Source organism: Papio anubis, chromosome 10 (assembly GCF_008728515.1).
Source record: "Papio anubis isolate 15944 chromosome 10, Panubis1.0, whole genome shotgun sequence".
Classification (NCBI taxonomy): domain Eukaryota; kingdom Metazoa; phylum Chordata; class Mammalia; order Primates; family Cercopithecidae; genus Papio; species Papio anubis.
In genome coordinates this window covers 12,709,513-12,725,824 of record NC_044985.1, presented here as the reverse complement: position 1 = coordinate 12,725,824, position 16,312 = coordinate 12,709,513, and the positions used below count along the sequence as shown (strand labels likewise).

At 41.7% G+C, this 16,312-nt stretch overlaps 1 long non-coding RNA gene across 10 annotated transcripts in view; it reads right to left on the bottom strand.

Annotated features, from left to right (window-relative positions):
* Nucleotides 1–16,312, bottom strand: part of LOC110740845 — a 551,890-nt gene that overhangs the window by 513,096 nt on the left and 22,482 nt on the right. For all 10 annotated transcript variants that reach the window (XR_002516034.2, XR_002516035.2, XR_004176477.1 and 7 more), the window contains one exon: nucleotides 201–449. This is a non-coding gene — a long non-coding RNA (uncharacterized LOC110740845). The remainder of the gene's footprint in view (nucleotides 1–200; nucleotides 450–16,312) is intronic.

The window sequence follows — 16,312 nt, the reverse complement described above, 5'->3', positions numbered from 1 at the left end:
GCTTGTTGGAGGAGTTTCCTGATGACCTGTCTGGTTAGGGATGTAAAGAAGACTTTCAGAACCTACTCCAACGCAGCTGTCAGAGGAGATCCATGGCTCTTGCAGCCTGGGATATGTCAAAGCCACCAATGCAGAAAGGATCTTTCTGAACAATAGAAGGTAATTCAAAATCCATATTAATTTGGCCTAGGAAAATGTACCTGCACCCTCCTTAAGGCTAGGATGCCTGGTGTCCTGAGAAGTCATGTTGCAGTCAAATTCCCAAGTGGAGAGCTGGTTCAATCGAGAAGAGTTAGCAGGTGAGGCAGCTCCATGGTCTTCTTCCCCTTCAGGCTGTGCCGGTAACAGACAGCTCCATCTCTCAGGCAAAGATACAGCAGAGTCCCTCTAGACCTGGTTCCTGGGGCCGTGGGCAGGTCACTTGCCTCTCTGAGCTGCTATTTCTGCATCTGTGAAGTTAAGGTATTAGACATGACAATTTCGTAGTTTTATTCAGTTCCATGAAACACATGAGTGTGTACATGCATACGTCTGTGCATGTGCACACACAGATACCCATGACCTCCCTCCAGAGCTGTTGTCTCCCTGTTTCATACAATTATGCTAAAATCATTCCCTTATGATTCTTGCTAATAACGTTGATAAAGGAATTTAAAACGAGCTGAATAATGAGTATTAAGGGACAGGGTAAGGGAGTCATTCAAGCACATTCATCTACCATAATACCTAAGGAAGGGTCAGCATTGATTATGCGTCAACATATAGAGAAGCCCTATCCTTTCCTAGGTCTCTGACCCTATTGTTCAACCACTCTGTGCCTCCATTTCCTCTTGTGTTAAAGTAATGTAACATCACTCTCTTTTCATTGTTGAAGGAAGAACAAAATGAGATAATGTCTATAAAATCATTTCTACAGCCTCCAGAATAGGAAGTACTGAATATTTAGTAAATGATCATATCTATAGTTATGTCTGAGGTGGGTGTTTATCTATATGTATTCATGTCTACATGCCAGTGTTTATCTGTATATATTCATATCCATTTCTCCAAGCAGTCTTGAATTTGCCCAAGAGTATTCAGGGGAAAAAAAATAATGATTAGATTTATCAAGCGAAGGTTTCCAGGCTGCCTTTCTGACTCGAGGCAAGTGAGTACTTGGCACGGTTTTTGGTTTTCACAGCAACAGCAGTTTCAGTATCCCCACGACAGCGCCAGGGGAGGCTTCTACATCAGTGTTCTTCTAGTTGGCTTTTTGAAATGTCTGGGCCTCCCCTGTTATGTTTATAGGATGCTGACAGGTGGTGTGATGGGAGTTGAAAAAGCCCAGGCAGGGAGATCACCTATCATTTTCCTTTCCTCACATCCTCATTGGTAATCAGTAGCCACCCCAGGAGTCCTACCTGACTTCACGGAGTCCCGAAGTCCCATGAACCAGGTCCCAGACACAGACTCTTCTTTAGCCTACACCTCTCTGACCCCTCTGCCCACGGTTGATTCATTTACCCAGAGTTTTCAGTTTTACTCTTTATAAAGAAAGTCTCAGTTCCAAGTTGAGCTGTGCACTAAATGCAACATTTTATTTTTTGATAATTTAATTTCACTCCTTTATTTGACTCCTTATTCCACAAGGGTAGAAAACAGATTTCAGTCAACTTAAAAGTGTCTCTCTTCCAGGCATTTTTCCCAGCTAACTAGCCCTTAGCCTGTGTGCTCAGAGTCATATCTTACTGCACTCTCTGGGCCCTCGAGTGTATTAAGCAAAGTTCTGTTGCTTCTAGGCCAGCCTAGTTCCCAGGGACTCCTGGATTCTCATTAGTTTGTTCCCCTGCCCTGTCCCCTGCATCCTCATTCCTCTCCTGAGAGTATGCTCCCCATCAATCACTTGAAGAATCCGTTTCAGGCTCTAGGGAAGCCAACCTAAAATAGTGCCCTTGTGAGCACTATTCTCATGTGAGATTCTCTTTAAGACCCTTTTCTTTGACTAACCATGTATCGTCCTCCCCTCTGGGTCTTGCCTTCTACAAGAGAACTCACCAAGGAGAGCAGTCTGGTCCTCTCTCCTCTTGTGTCCCAAAAGTTTATCTTGGGCCTTCCTTGACCACTCTCCCTCTTCAGTCTCTAAAACTTATTTTAGAGACTCACCTTCTTTCTATGTCCCATCGCCTCCCTCTCTATTCTCTTTCCCTTGACCTGGGGTATCATTTTCCAGTCTGAAAACTGAGGAAATACTAGGAAGAAACACAATTGACTAATATTCTAAACATTTCACTCTGCCATAAATGTTATGTGTATTCATGTATGTGCCCAGGTGCATACATGTGAAAGTGGAGGAGGAGGTGGACTTTTCATCAGAGTTATTAATTCTTTTGTCACACACAGTGCTTGAGTTCCTCCTGGGTCCCAGGCACCATGCTAGGCACTGGGGAGATAGAGACGAATAAGACAAGGCCTCTGCTCTTTAGTTGCTCCCAGTCTAGTGGGAGGCGGCAACCAGGAAAAAAAATAAATAAATAACTGCAATGCAATATTATAAATGCAATAAAGAGATACTCATCCATTATATACTCTGGGGAGATCAAGGAGGGAGAGAGCAAATCACTGGCAGGTAGCAGTAGTAAGAAGAGGGTGATCCAAAAGGTCTTTCCAGAAGAGATGCTGAAAAACCCACCTAACCAAAAGTATCTCATCCTTCTCCTCCTCGCAGGCATTGCCAGTCATGCTCATGAAATTCCACTGGCATTTTCCCACTAAGGTTGTGACTTAAGCAAGTCCTAAAAATAAGATGAATGGTTAACTGAGTGAAGGCATTGTGTTATCAAGAAACAGTAACACATTAGCCTACAAACAAACTAGGAAGCGTTATTTATAATTACTTCTTAATATGACCCACTTTCACGCAGTTGACTGGAAGTTTAAGGAGGGCCAGGTCCTAATTGAAGAGAAACAGAGGGAAGGCTTGAGCATGGGCATTATTTTAGGTTGGCTTCCCTAGGGCCTGTAACAGGGATTCTTCAAGTGATTGACGGGGAGCATGCTCTCAGGAGAGGAATGAGGAATGAGGATGCAGGGGACAGGGAAGAGGAACAAACTAATAGAATAGAACAAACTAATAGAAGGTCTCAGCTGGAAACGCACTTCAGTTGGATCCGGCATTGATCTCACCATGAGGCAAGAAAAGAATAGGGGAGGGGCGAGTGCAAGGCTACCTCTCAGATGAGTACGTTCTCAAGACTGAGAGGGAGATGGCGGGTAATGGTGATTGTTACTGAAATGCCACGGGTTTGGGCTAGATCCTGTTCCTCACTGCACAGAAAGTCAATCACTGAGACAATGAGTATTGCCAGGTAAAAAGGCTTTATTCAGTTGCAGCAGCCGACTACATTGGAGATCAGTCTCTAATCCATCTCCTCAAGTGACTAAAATTAGGGGTTTATATTGCAGGGAAGAAATGTAACTGGGTGAGAAAACAGGATTTAGGGAGGGGTAAGGAAGAGGAGCTGGTCAATAGGCAGCAGGGTGTGGTTAGGCAATTAGGACAGATGAGGGTCTGGCATCTCATTGTCCAGATGTGGTGATCTGGTAAGCTTCTATTCCTTGATACTATCCGGGACGTCTGATGTTGGTTTCTTGAGAAAGGAACTCAGATAAGACAAATGTAACTTTCTCAAGTTTTAAGACTGAGAGGGTCAATTTCTATGTTTATTTTTTTTAAAACCCATAAATATCAGTTCTATGGGACACTTGGGCCAGTTTCAGAGATCAGCGGGCCCGTCAGCAGGGAATGAGCATACCAGGAGGTGTCTGTGCCAGGCACCCACAGCACCCTCTTCAGACAGGGTAGCTCCAGACAAGAACTCGGTGGGAGACCAGGAAGTTAAAAAAGAGAAGAGGCCAGAAGAGAGAAGAGAAGACTTAATGTCACGAGCACAAAGTGAATTTCTGTGCATGTATATGCGTGATGACTCATCCATCAACCTGGGAGATTGTAAGGCCAATTCCTAATAGACACTGTCATTTCTCCTCTGGCAGCTCCCTGAGGGAAGAGAGTATGTCCTTCTCCTTGTCCTGCATTCCCCCAATACTCAGCATAGAAAAAGCTTAGACAAGAAAATGAACAAAGTTCTTAACAGACACCTCACCAAAGAAGGTATAACACCAATGTAAATAAGCATATGAAAATATTCTCTGTATCATATGTCATTAGGGTACTATAAATTAAAACACCAATAGGATACCACTACACACCTTTTAAAATGGCCAGCATTCAGATCACTGACAACACCAAATGCTGACGAGGACATGGAGCAACAGAAACCGCCATTTATTGCTGATGTGAATGCAAAGTCGTACAGCCACTTTTGAAGAACGTTTCATGGTTTCTTCCAAAACTAAACATATCTTACCATAGAATCCAGCAGAGTGAATGCTAATGTAAAAAATGGATTTGGGGTGGTATTAATGTGCCAATGTATGTTCACCAATTACACCAAATGTACCACTCTGGTGGGGGATGTTGATAATGAGGGAGTCTATGAATGCATGGTGCTGAAGAGCATATGGAAAGTCTCTGTACCTTCCACTCAGTTTTGCTGTGAACACAAAATTGCTCTAAAAGTCTATTAAAAATAAAGCAAAAGTTTATTAGTATTAAAATAAAAAAGAAAACCCATAGACTCAAGTGGGAGGGTTCCCTGAAGCCTGAAACTACCTTCATTCAACTGTGAGCTGCAAGATCTTAGCTCTCTAGGTCACAAAGAACCATCCACAGACTCCACATCCACTCCTGGTCCTAGAGTCTCCTCTTTAATCTGCAATAATGCTGGCACAGACTGAAGCACAACGCTCACTTCCAGGTGGTTGTCTGTATGGTTTCCCCAGCAGAGCTGAGCTTGCAGAGCTGCTGAGCAACAGATCAGGCTGCCCAGTGTTTGACTGGAAAGAACCACTGCCGTGTTGGGAGACTGGCTTTAGCCTTGGACTTGGCCAAGCATCACCAGAGAAAAGCTGAAGCAAATGTAGCACTCAGCTCTTCAGAATTCTCAGAGTAAAACTGATGTACACAAGAGAATCCCCAAAAATCATTAAGAACCATGGTTCACAAAATAGGCCCCACCCAGGCCTTGATGTTCCTGGAGCTAGACCAAGGTCTTTCATTCTAAACTAAAATCTCAGTCAGTTGCTAACTGAAGTAAATTGCCAAATTCAAATACATTAAAGATTGAATTTTCTCTATTTATATCTTCTTTCCATTACATTTCTCTATACCTCTGTTGCCTGTTTGTTTGCTGGCAAATGCTCCTAGACAACGAAACGCATAAAGCAAATACCAACTAGCTATTAATAGAAAACCAAGGAAAGGCCAATTAAGTTTGGTTCATGCTCATTAAATGTGTAATTAGGATTCTGATTTTATATTCCATACAGAGAGTGATAAAATAATAACTACCATCTTTTTTTTTTTTTATACTTTAAGTTCTAGGGTACATGTGCATAACGTGCAGGTTTGTTGCATATGTATACTTATGCCATGTTGGTGTGTGGCACCCATCAACTCGTCAGCACCCATCAACTCGTGAGCACCCATCAACTCATCATTTACATCAGGTATACCTCCCAATGCAATCCCTCCCCTCTCCCCCCTCCCCATGATAGGCCCCGGTGTGTGATGTTCCCCTTCCCGAGTCCAAGTGATCTCATTGTTCAGTTCCCACCTATGAGTGAGAACATGCGGTGTTTGGTTTTCTGTTCTTGTGATAGTTTGCTAAGAATGATGGTTTCCAGCTGCATCCATGTCCCTACAAAGGACACAAACTCATCCTTTTTTATGGCTGCATAGTATTCCATGGTGTATATGTGCCACATTTTCATAATCCAGTCTGTCACTGATGGACATTTGGGTTGATTCCAAGTCTTTGCTATTGTGAATAGTGCCTCAATAAACATACATGTACATGTGTCTTTATAGCAGCATGATTTATAATCCTTTGGGTATATACGCAGTAATGGGATGGCTGGGTCATATGGTACATCTAGTTCTAGATCCTTGAGGAATCGCCATACTGTTTTCCATAATGGTTGAACTAGTTTACAATCCCACCAACAGTGTAAAAGTGTTCCTATTTCTCCACATCCTCTCCAGCACCTGTTGTTTCCTGACTTTTGAATGATCGCCATTCTAACTGGTGTGAGATGGTATCTCATTGTGGTTTTGATTTGCATTTCTCTGATGGCCAGTGATGATGAGCATTTTTTCATCTGTCTGTTGGCTGTATGAATGTCTTCTTTTGAGAAATATCTGTTCATATCCTTTGCCCACTTTTTGATGGGGTTGTTTGTTTTTTTCTTGTAAATTTGTTTGAGTTCTTTGTAGGTTCTGGATATTAGCCCTTTGTCAGATGAGTAGATTGCAAAAATGTTCTCCCATTCTGTAAGTTGCCTGTTCACTCTGATGGTAGTTTCTTTTGCTCTGCAGAAGCTCTTTAGTTTAATGAGATCCCATTTGTCAATTTTGGCTTTTGCTGCCATTGCTTTTGGTGTTTTAGACATGAAGTCTTTGCCCATGCCTCTGTCCTGAATGGTACTACCTAGGTTTTCCTCCAGGATTTTTATGGTATTAGGTCTAACATTTAAGTCTCGAATCCATCTTGAATTAATTTTTGTATAAGGAGTAAGGAAAGGATCCAGTTTCAGCTTTCTACTTATGGCTAGCCAATTTTCCCAGCACCATTTATTAAATAGGGAATCCTTTCCCCATTTCTTGTTTCTCTCAGGTTTGTCAAAGATCAGATGGCTGTTGATGTGTGGTATTATTTCTGAGGACTCTGTTCTGTTCCATTGGTCTATATCTCTGTTTTGGTACCAGTACCATGTTTGCTACTGTAGCCTTGTAGTGCTTGGAAGTCAGGTAGCTGATGCCTCCAGCTTTGTTCTTTTGACTTAGGATTGTCTTGGAGATGCGGGCTCTTTTTTTGGTTCCATATGAACTTTAAAAGCAGCTTTTTTCCACCCTGTGAAGAAACTCATTGGTAGCTTGATGGGGATGGCATTGACCTATAAATACCCTTGGGCAGTATGGCCATTTTCATTTATATTGATTCTTCCTATCCATGAGCATGGTATGTTCTTTTCCATTTCTTTTGTGTCCTCTTTGATTTCACTGAGCAGTGGTTTGTAGTTCTCCTTGAAGAGTGTCCCTTTACATCCCTTTGTAAGTTGGATTCCTAGGTATTTGATTCTCTTGAAGCAATTGTGAATGAAGTTCATTCATGATTTGGCTCTCTGTTTGTCTGTTACCGTTGTATAAGCATCGCTTTGTGATTTTTTGCACACACTTTGTATCCTGAGACTTGCTGAAGTTGCTTATCAGCTTAAGGAGATTTTGGCTGAGACAATGGGGTTTTCTAAATATACAATCATGTCATCTGCAAAGAGGGACAATTTAACTTCTTGATTTCTTTCTCTTGCCTGATTGCCCTAGCCAGAACTTCCAACACTATGTTGAATAGGAGTGGTGAGAGAGGGCATCCCTGTCTTGTGCCAGTTTTCAAAGGGAATTTTTCTAGTTTTTGCCCATTCAGTATGATATTGGCTGTGGGTTTGTCATAAATAGCTCTTCTTATTTTGAGGTACGTTCCATCAATACTGAATTTATTGAGCATTTTTAGCATGAAGGGCTGTTGAATTTTGTCAAAAGCTTTTTCTGCATCTATTGAGATAATCATGTGGTTCTTGTCTTTGGTTCTGTTTATATGCTGGATTATGTTTATTGATTTGCGAATGTTGAACCAACCTTGCAACCCAGGGATGAAGCCCACTTGATCTTGGTGGATAAGCTTTTTGATGTGTTGCTGAATCCGGTTTGCCAGTATTTTATTGAGGATTTTTGCATCGATGTTCATCAGGGATATTGGTCTAAAATTCTCTTTTTTTGTTGTGTCTCTGCCAGGCTTTGGTATCAGGATGATGTTGGCCTCATAAAATGAGTTAGGGAGGATTCCCTCTTTTTCTATTGATTGGAATAGTTTCAGAAGGAATGGTACCAACTCCTCCTTATACCTCTGGTAGAATTCAGCTGTGAATCCATCTGGTCCTGGACTTTTTTTGGTTGGTAGGCTATTAATTATTGCCTCAATTTCAGAGCCTACTATTGGTCTATTCAGGGATTCAACTTCTTCCTGGTTTAGTCTTGGAAGAGTGTAAGTGTCCAGGAAATTATCCATTTCTTCTAGATTTTCCAGTTTATTTGCGTAGAGGTGTTTATAGTATTCTCTGATGGTAGTTTGTATTTCTGTGGGGTCGGTGGTGATATCCCCTTTATCATTTTTAATTGCGTCGATTTGATTCTTCTCTCTTTTCTTCTTTATTAGTCTTGCTAGTGGTCTGTCAATTTTGTTGATCTTTTCAAAAAACCAACTCCTGGATTCATTGATTTTTTGGAGGGTTTTTTGTGTCTCTATCTCCTTCAGTTCTGCTCTGATCTTAGTTATTTCTTGCCTTCTGCTAGCTTTGGAATGTGTTTGCTCTTGCTTCTCTAGTTCTTTTAATTGCGATGTTAGAGTGTCAATTTTTGATCTTTCCTGCTTTCTCTTGTGGGCATTTAGTGCTATAAATTTCCCTCTGCACACTGCTTTAAATGTGTCCCAGAGATTCTGGTATGTTGTATCTTTGTTCTCATTGGTTTCAAAGAACATCTTTATTTCTGCCTTCATTTCGTTATGTACCCAGTAGTCATTCAGGAGCAGGTTGTTCAGTTTCCATGTAGTTGAGCGGTTTTGATTGAGTTTCTTAGTCCTGAGTTCTAGTTTGATTGCACTGTGGTCTGAGAGACAGTTTGTTATAATTTCTGTTCTTGTACATTTGCTGAGGAGTGCTTTACTTCCAATTACGTGGTCAATTTTGGAGTAAGTACGATGTGGTGCTGAGAAGAATGTATATTCTGTTGATTTGGGGTGGAGAGTTCTATAGATGTCTATTAGGTCTGCTTGCTGCAGAGATGAGTTCAATTCCTGGACATCCTTGTTAACTTTCTGTCTCGTTGATCTGTCTAATGTTGACAGTGGAGTGTTGAAGTCTCCCATTATTATTGTATGGGAGTCTAAGTCTCTTTGTAAGTCTCTAAGGACTTGCTTTATGAATCTGGGTGCTCCTGTATTGGGTGCATATATATTTAGGATAGTTAGCTCTTCCTGTTGAATTGATCCCTTTACCATTATGTAATGGCCTTCTTTGTCTCTTTTGATCTTTGATGGTTTAAAGTCTGTTTTATCAGAGACTAGTATTGCAACCCCTGCCTTTTTTTGTTCTCCATTTGCTTGGTAAATCTTCCTCCATCCCTTTATTTGAGCCTATGTATGTCTCTGCGTGTGAGATGGGTCTCCTGAATACAGCAGACTGATGGGTCTTGACTCTTTATCCAGTTTGCCAGTCTGTGTCTTTTAATTGGAGCATTTAGTCCATTGACATTTAAGGTTAATATTGTTATGTGTGAACTTGATCCTGCCATTATGATATTAACTGGTTATTTTGCTTGTTAGTTGATGCAGTTTCTTCCTAGCTTCGATAGTCTTTACATTTTGGCATGTTTTTGCAATGGCTGGTACCGGTTGTTCCTTTCCATGTTGAGTGCTTCCTTCAGGGTCTCTTGTAAGGCAGGCCTAGTGATGACAAAATCTCTAAGCATTTGCTTATCTGTAAAGGATTTTATTTCTCCTTCACTTATGAAACTGAGTTTGGCTGGATATGAAATTCTGGGTTTAAAATTCTTTTCTTTAAAAATGTTCAATATTGGCCCCCACTCTCTTCTGGCTTGTAGAGTTTCTGCCGAGAGACGTGCTGTTAGTCTGATGGGCTTCCCTTTGTGGGTAACCCGACCTTTCTCTCTGGCTGCCCTTAAGATTTTTTCCTTCATTTCCACTTTGGTGAATCTGGCAATTATGTGTCTTGGAGTTGCTCTTCTCGGGGAGTATCTTTGTGGTGTTCTCTGTATTTCCTGGATTTGAATGTTGGCCTGCCCTACTAGGTTGGGGAAGTTCTCCTGGATGATATCCTGAAGAGTGTTTTCCAACTTGGTTCCATTTTCCCCCTTCCTTTCAGGCACCCCAATCAGACGTAGATTTGGTCTTTTTACATAATCCCATACTTCTTGCAGGCTTTGTTCATTTCTTTTTCTTCTTTTTTCTTTCGGTTTCTCTTCTCGCTTCATTTTGTTCATTTGATCCTCAATCGCTGATACTCTTTCTTCCAGTTGATCGAGTCGGTTACTGAAGCTTGTGCATTTGTCACGTATTTCTCGTGTCATGGTTTTCATCTCTTTCATTTTGTTTATGACCTTCTCTGCATTAATTACTCTAGCCATCAATTCTTCCACTTTTTTTTCAAGATTTTTAGTTTCTTTGCGCTGGGTACGTAATTCCTCCTTTAGCTCTGAGAAGTTTGATGGACTGAAGCCTTCTTCTCTCATCTCGTCAAAGTCATTCTCCGTCAAGGTTTGATCCGTTGCTGGCGATGAGCTGTGCTCCTTTGCCGGGGGAGATGCGCTCTTATTTTTTGAATTTCCAGCTTTTCTGCCATGCTTTTTCCCCATCTTTGTGGTTTTATCTGCCTCTGGTCTTTGATGATGATGGTGACGTACTGATGGGGTTTTGGTGTAGGTGTCCTTCCTGTTTGTTAGTTTTCCTTCTAACAGTCAGGACCCTCAGCTGTAGGTCTGTTGGAGATTGCTTGAGGTCCACTCCAGACCCTGTTTGCCTGGGTATCAGCAGCAGAGGCTCAGTCGAAAATGCAGAAATCACCGGTCTTCTGTGTCGCTCGCGCTGGGAGTTGGAGACTGGAGCTGTTTCTATTCGGCCATCTTGCTCCGCCCCCCATAACTACCATCTTTAGCTCTACTATGCTTTAGGCTCCAGCTGCTGGATGCTTTAACTCTAGTATTCTCAGTGTAATTTAAATATTGATGTCCCTAGTTTACAAATAAGTACTTAAATAGATAAACTAAGACACAAAGGGCTTCATATTAACAAAATATGTACACAAAATTTATGTGCACAAAAAAATATTAATTTCCATAAGTGTATATAACAGAGAGGTCTGAATTAGCCTTGAAGGTCCGCTAAGGTGTCTCTGAGGAAATATTTGAGATGAGAGTTGAAGGAGGAGCAGGCAACAGGGGAAGGGAGCAAAGGAAAACTGCATTTGCAAAGGCCCTGTGCTAAATGGTGCACCTGCTTTGGAAAACAGCACCAGGAAGTTCCTCAAAAGGTTAAACATAGAGTTACCATGCAACTCAGCAGCTCTACTCCAGCCTGTCCAACCAAGAGAAATGTCCACACAAAACCTTGGACACAAATGTTCATACAGCATCATTCATAATTCAGTCCACCCAAATGTTTATCAATGGATTCGTAAACAAAATATGGTATGTCTTTATAAAGGAATATTATTCAGCAATAAAAAGCAGTGAAGACTGATACATGCTACAACCTTGAATAGATGAACCTTGAAAGCATTATGTGAAGTGAAAGAAGCAGTCACATACCACAAAAACCCAATTTTATGAACTTTCCAGGATAGGCAAATCTATAGAGACAGAAAGTGGAGTAGTTATTGCCAGAGCTGTGGGGCAGAAGGAAATAGGAAGGGATTGCTAGGGGCGTAAGATTTTGTTGGAAAGATGAAAATGTTCTAAAATAGATTGTGGTGACACTTGCAAAAGTCTGTGAATACACTGAACACTATTGAATTGTATACTTTAAGTGGATGAATCATATGGCATGTGAATACCTTAATAAAGCTGTTAGAAAACAAACAGCAGCCTATGCTGTGGCCAGAAGAGGAGTCAGCACAGTGATTCCCTGATGAGAGAGCTGTTGGGTCTCCAGGCCCTTGCCCCTGGTCTCCTCTGCCGACGTCACACCCTGACCCCTATGGCTTCACAGGTTCATCAGGACAATGTTTGCCACCTCCTCCTACAACGACACCAGGCTCAACCGACCCTTTCCACTTCTCTCCCCTTCCCAGGAGTGGCTACAGAAAAACGAATTTTACTTGACACCGAAAGAGAAAGTGCCCAGTTTAAAAAAGGGAAAGTGAGCTCAGGGCTGGGGTTGGATAAAAGAATATCATAACTTTATAATTTTGCTCTTGCTGGATCAGAGTGGTTGTCTGGTTTGCTTCCTGCTCAGTGGGTAGATGACAGAAATGCACTGTCCTGAATGGAGAATGGTGATGACGGGGCCATAAAACAAATAGCAAGCTTTGGGTAAAGCCTCCTCTGTAAGACAATTTTATCAAACTATTAAGATATCATAGAAGAGAGGGACATCGAGAGAGAGAGAATGTGAACAAAATTACTGGACAGAGACAGTCCCTTCTAGAAAACTTTGTTTCCTGTACATACAACCCACTCAGGGTGGTTTTTATTCCCAGTCTTCCTCTTTCTAAGTGAGAAGAAAGTCACCTTCTTATTGTTTTCCTCCAAATTTTAGCACTTAATGGTGTTGGTATGCCAAGAAGACTAGAGGAAGGCACATTCCCAAGTAGCTTCAGGATGTTTGAGGAGATAAATAAATAAATAAATAAATAGTAAATCTAAGCAAGTGAGAGAAAAAAGGTATCTAAAGAAATAAAAGTAATCCTAAGAGAGGAACCAGAACTGTTATAAATGGAGAAGGAGGAGGTAGCCTAGGGCTCCAGGCAAACTTGAAGGCAGGTACAGTGCTAATCAGCCTGAAATTTCTCACCCAAAGGTTTATTCCTTTCTTGAAATTTCTATCACTGGTATTAGTTTGTGGGTTAAAATTCCTTTAAATTCAGTGAAAAAGAACTCATGCATTGCACATTACTCCTCATCCTGTATGCAAACACAGAGTAGTCATCATGACATATTCAAATTGCTTCCCACATTACTTTCCTTAATATTCTGCACTGCCACTTTAGTTATTACTGCTGCAGCTACATTAGCTAAATTGGGCAGTCCAAATGCAACACCTTGACCACCTCCCCAAAAAATAAACTTCTAGTCACTCTCTTCACATTCAGTAATGACTTGCAATGTCCTTTTCCCTTTCTCTGCTCACAACTCTGCCAACAGCATTTCTTAATGCAAACAGTAAAAACTGAATTACAAGCGTGATCCAATTTTACTTGACATAATTAGTGGATTAGACATCAGAGAAAATCCACTTATTTTCACAGCTCATCCTGCTTTCCACCTCCCCTGCCACTCCACACTTAGCAATAAAGGTTCCAAGAGTACAAAGTGGAAAAGAGTTTTATTCTAAAGGACACTTACAGCTATCAAATTAGTTTCTAAATGACTCCAAGTATGACCCTTTCTCCATCAGACTTTTTTTCTAAGAAAGCAAAGATGAGGATCTGAACTACAGCTCCTGAGTCAAAAGTCAGTAACTGAAGGCTGCAAATATTTTGGCATGAGATTTTGGAACAAACTCAGTAACAGCAACAACAGCAACAAAAACCAAACCACTCAGGTTGGTCTCAGCTTGGCTTCTGGTGTCAGAGGGCTTTGGGTTTGATTCTTGGCTCTGACAACTACGTAATCTTCGTCAGGTCATTTGACTTTTCTAAATCTATTTCCTTATCTCTAAAATAGGCATGGTTGTGAAGTTAAATGGGATAATGCCTCTGAAGTCCTCAGAACAGTGTCTGACATTGAGTAAAGGTCAAAATGGGTTGCATTAATGCACTATGCCTACAGCCCAGTGCAAGTTCAGCCCATACTACACATGCAGTAGGGATCAGGGATCAGGACTGAAAGAGAGGCCGGGACCCAACTGGTGCAGCTCAGATGGTTCATGAACATGAGGTCCATCCTCCCAGCACTGCTTTGTCAGTGACTTTCCTGATTATTGCCACAAATAGATGCCAAAAGTGACTCATTCCAATATGGCAAAGACTTTCCTGAAGAAACAAAGAGAAGCTGCTCAATGCCTATGGCCACAATGCAGAGCAGAAGCAAGAGCAGTGGGGAGGGTGAGAGCAGGGAGAGAAAGGGACTTCTCAGATTTGTTCCTATATCTCTTTGCTCCAAAATGTCTATGTCAGAGTGAGTGAAAATGTCAGCTGTTGAGTTGACAGGCACTCCTGTCACCAAAAAGCAACCAAATTGGGTAGCTCTCCTGTTACCTAGACATCATAGTATGATTGCTGTCATATAAGTGCATTTTTTCATGTCAGGACAACCCTTTGAGTAGCAACATTACTCTTGTCTTACAAATGAAGAAACTGAAGTTCAGAGAACCTAAGTAAATGTCTAAGGTTGCATATCTTTCAAGTGACAGAATAGGAACTGAAAACACAAGTCTGTTAACTTCAGAGCACATACTCCTCACTATGAGGTCATGTCTCTTCAACTCTCTGAACGTTGGGATAGGCATCAAGAATGGGATTTGGGGCCAGGCACAGTGGCTGGCTCATGCCTGTAATCCCAGCACTTTGGAAGGCCAAGGCAGGTGGATCACAAGGTCAGGAGATCAAGATCATCCTGGCTAACACGGTGAAACCTGTCTCTACTAAAAATACAAAAGATGAGCTGGGCGTGGTGGTGGGCGCCTCTAGTCCCAGCTACTCAGGAGGCTGAGGCAGGAGAATGGGGTGAACCCAGGAGGCGGAGGTTGCAGTGAGCCAAGATCGCACCACTGCACTCCAGCCTGGGTGACAGGGTGAGACTCCGTCTCAAAAAAAATAATAATAAAATAAAATAAAATAAAGGATGGGATTTGGAAAGTTGGTCAACTGAGCAGTGGGTAGTGCCTCCATCAGTTCTGCAAGGAAGGGCCAGAGACTCCAGGGATAGAGTGTAATAAGAAGTGCCACCCAGGTAAAACAAAGAGGATTTCTTTCCAGTAAACTCAAGAATCTGTTTCAAAAACACTGTGACTAGATGTTGTACCTCAGCTCAAACCAGTCCCTTCTCTGCCAAAACAAGCACAAACAGCAGCAGTGCATTCATTCAGCTTGACCTTGGGTTCAGCATAGGGTAGACACTTGGAAATGGGTGATGAGGTAAATTGCTAGAATGGAATTTTTTCCATATAATCCTTTTCAACAAATGCTCTTTGCCTACATGAGACACCATGCTCCATGCTGCAGGGGTATGTAGGTCTGAGACATCATTCCTGACTTCAAAAAGCATACAGTCTAGTGAGACTCCATGGCAGAATGTTGAGTTTCCCAAAATACAAGCTTGGAGGAGGATGCGATCTGCTGGAGGTAAGGAGGTGCCTAACAAATTGGATGTGAGTGGTGGCACTTGGTAATGGTGAGCAAAAATGTCAAGGCTCTTGGCTCCTTTCTGTATACTAAGAGCCAGCCCTTAAAGGCAAGTGACAGCAGTGTTCTAGGCAGACAGAATACCACATTTAAAGAAACAAACAAACCAAAAATCCCAGGAAAGACAGAAAGACCCTATCACTACAAATATAATAAATAAAGATTAGCCAGGCATGGTGGCACATGTTTGTAGTCCCAGCTACTCAGGAGGCTGAGGCAGAAAGATTACCCGAATCCAGGAGATTTGAGGCTGCAGTGAGCCATGACCACACCACTGCACTCCAGCCTGTGACAGATCAACACTCTGTGTCCAAAAAAGAAGAAACCGAACAGAATGTCATAAAGGAAACTTCTGACCATTGAAAACAGAGATCGGAAGAAATTTAGGAAGTGTTTTTACCAGCATTGGCTTTAGGAAACACATCCATACAGACTGACAGAGATTCCTGGACCTTGCTTTGATCCAAAATGTACAGATCTTCTCATCTTATTTTTTGTTTCTTTGGGTGACTTCCTTACTGGGAAGAGAGAATTCTTGTAAATATTAAATTGGCTTTGTAAGAACATGAGCTTTGAAATCAGACAGACATTGGCTCAAATCCACCCTCCCCCACTTACCAGCTCTCTAACCTCTCCACAACTCAGGCTCTCCCTTCTGGGAGATGAGGTTGTTATAAGGAATAATAAAACTGCACACAAAACCCTAACACTGAAGCTGGCACCAAGCAGGGTGTTGGAAAATGTTCACTTTCCAGTTGTTCTGCTAATAATGGGTTTCTCTACATTTCAGCCAGGCAGAAGTTTTTTCCCAGGTCCTGGGTTTGAGACCTATAAACATGGGAGACTTCATCTCAAGTTAATGAGAGGAAATGAAACTCAAAATCTTTGGTGTATATGTTATATTACCCACCTTTCTCATTCCTCGAGGAATGCAGCTGACTCTACGCATGTGAAGCTGAGATAGGAAAACTTATCAGGGAAAGTGGCCCCAGTAGTTACCAGATTTGCTGAAAGAAAACTACAA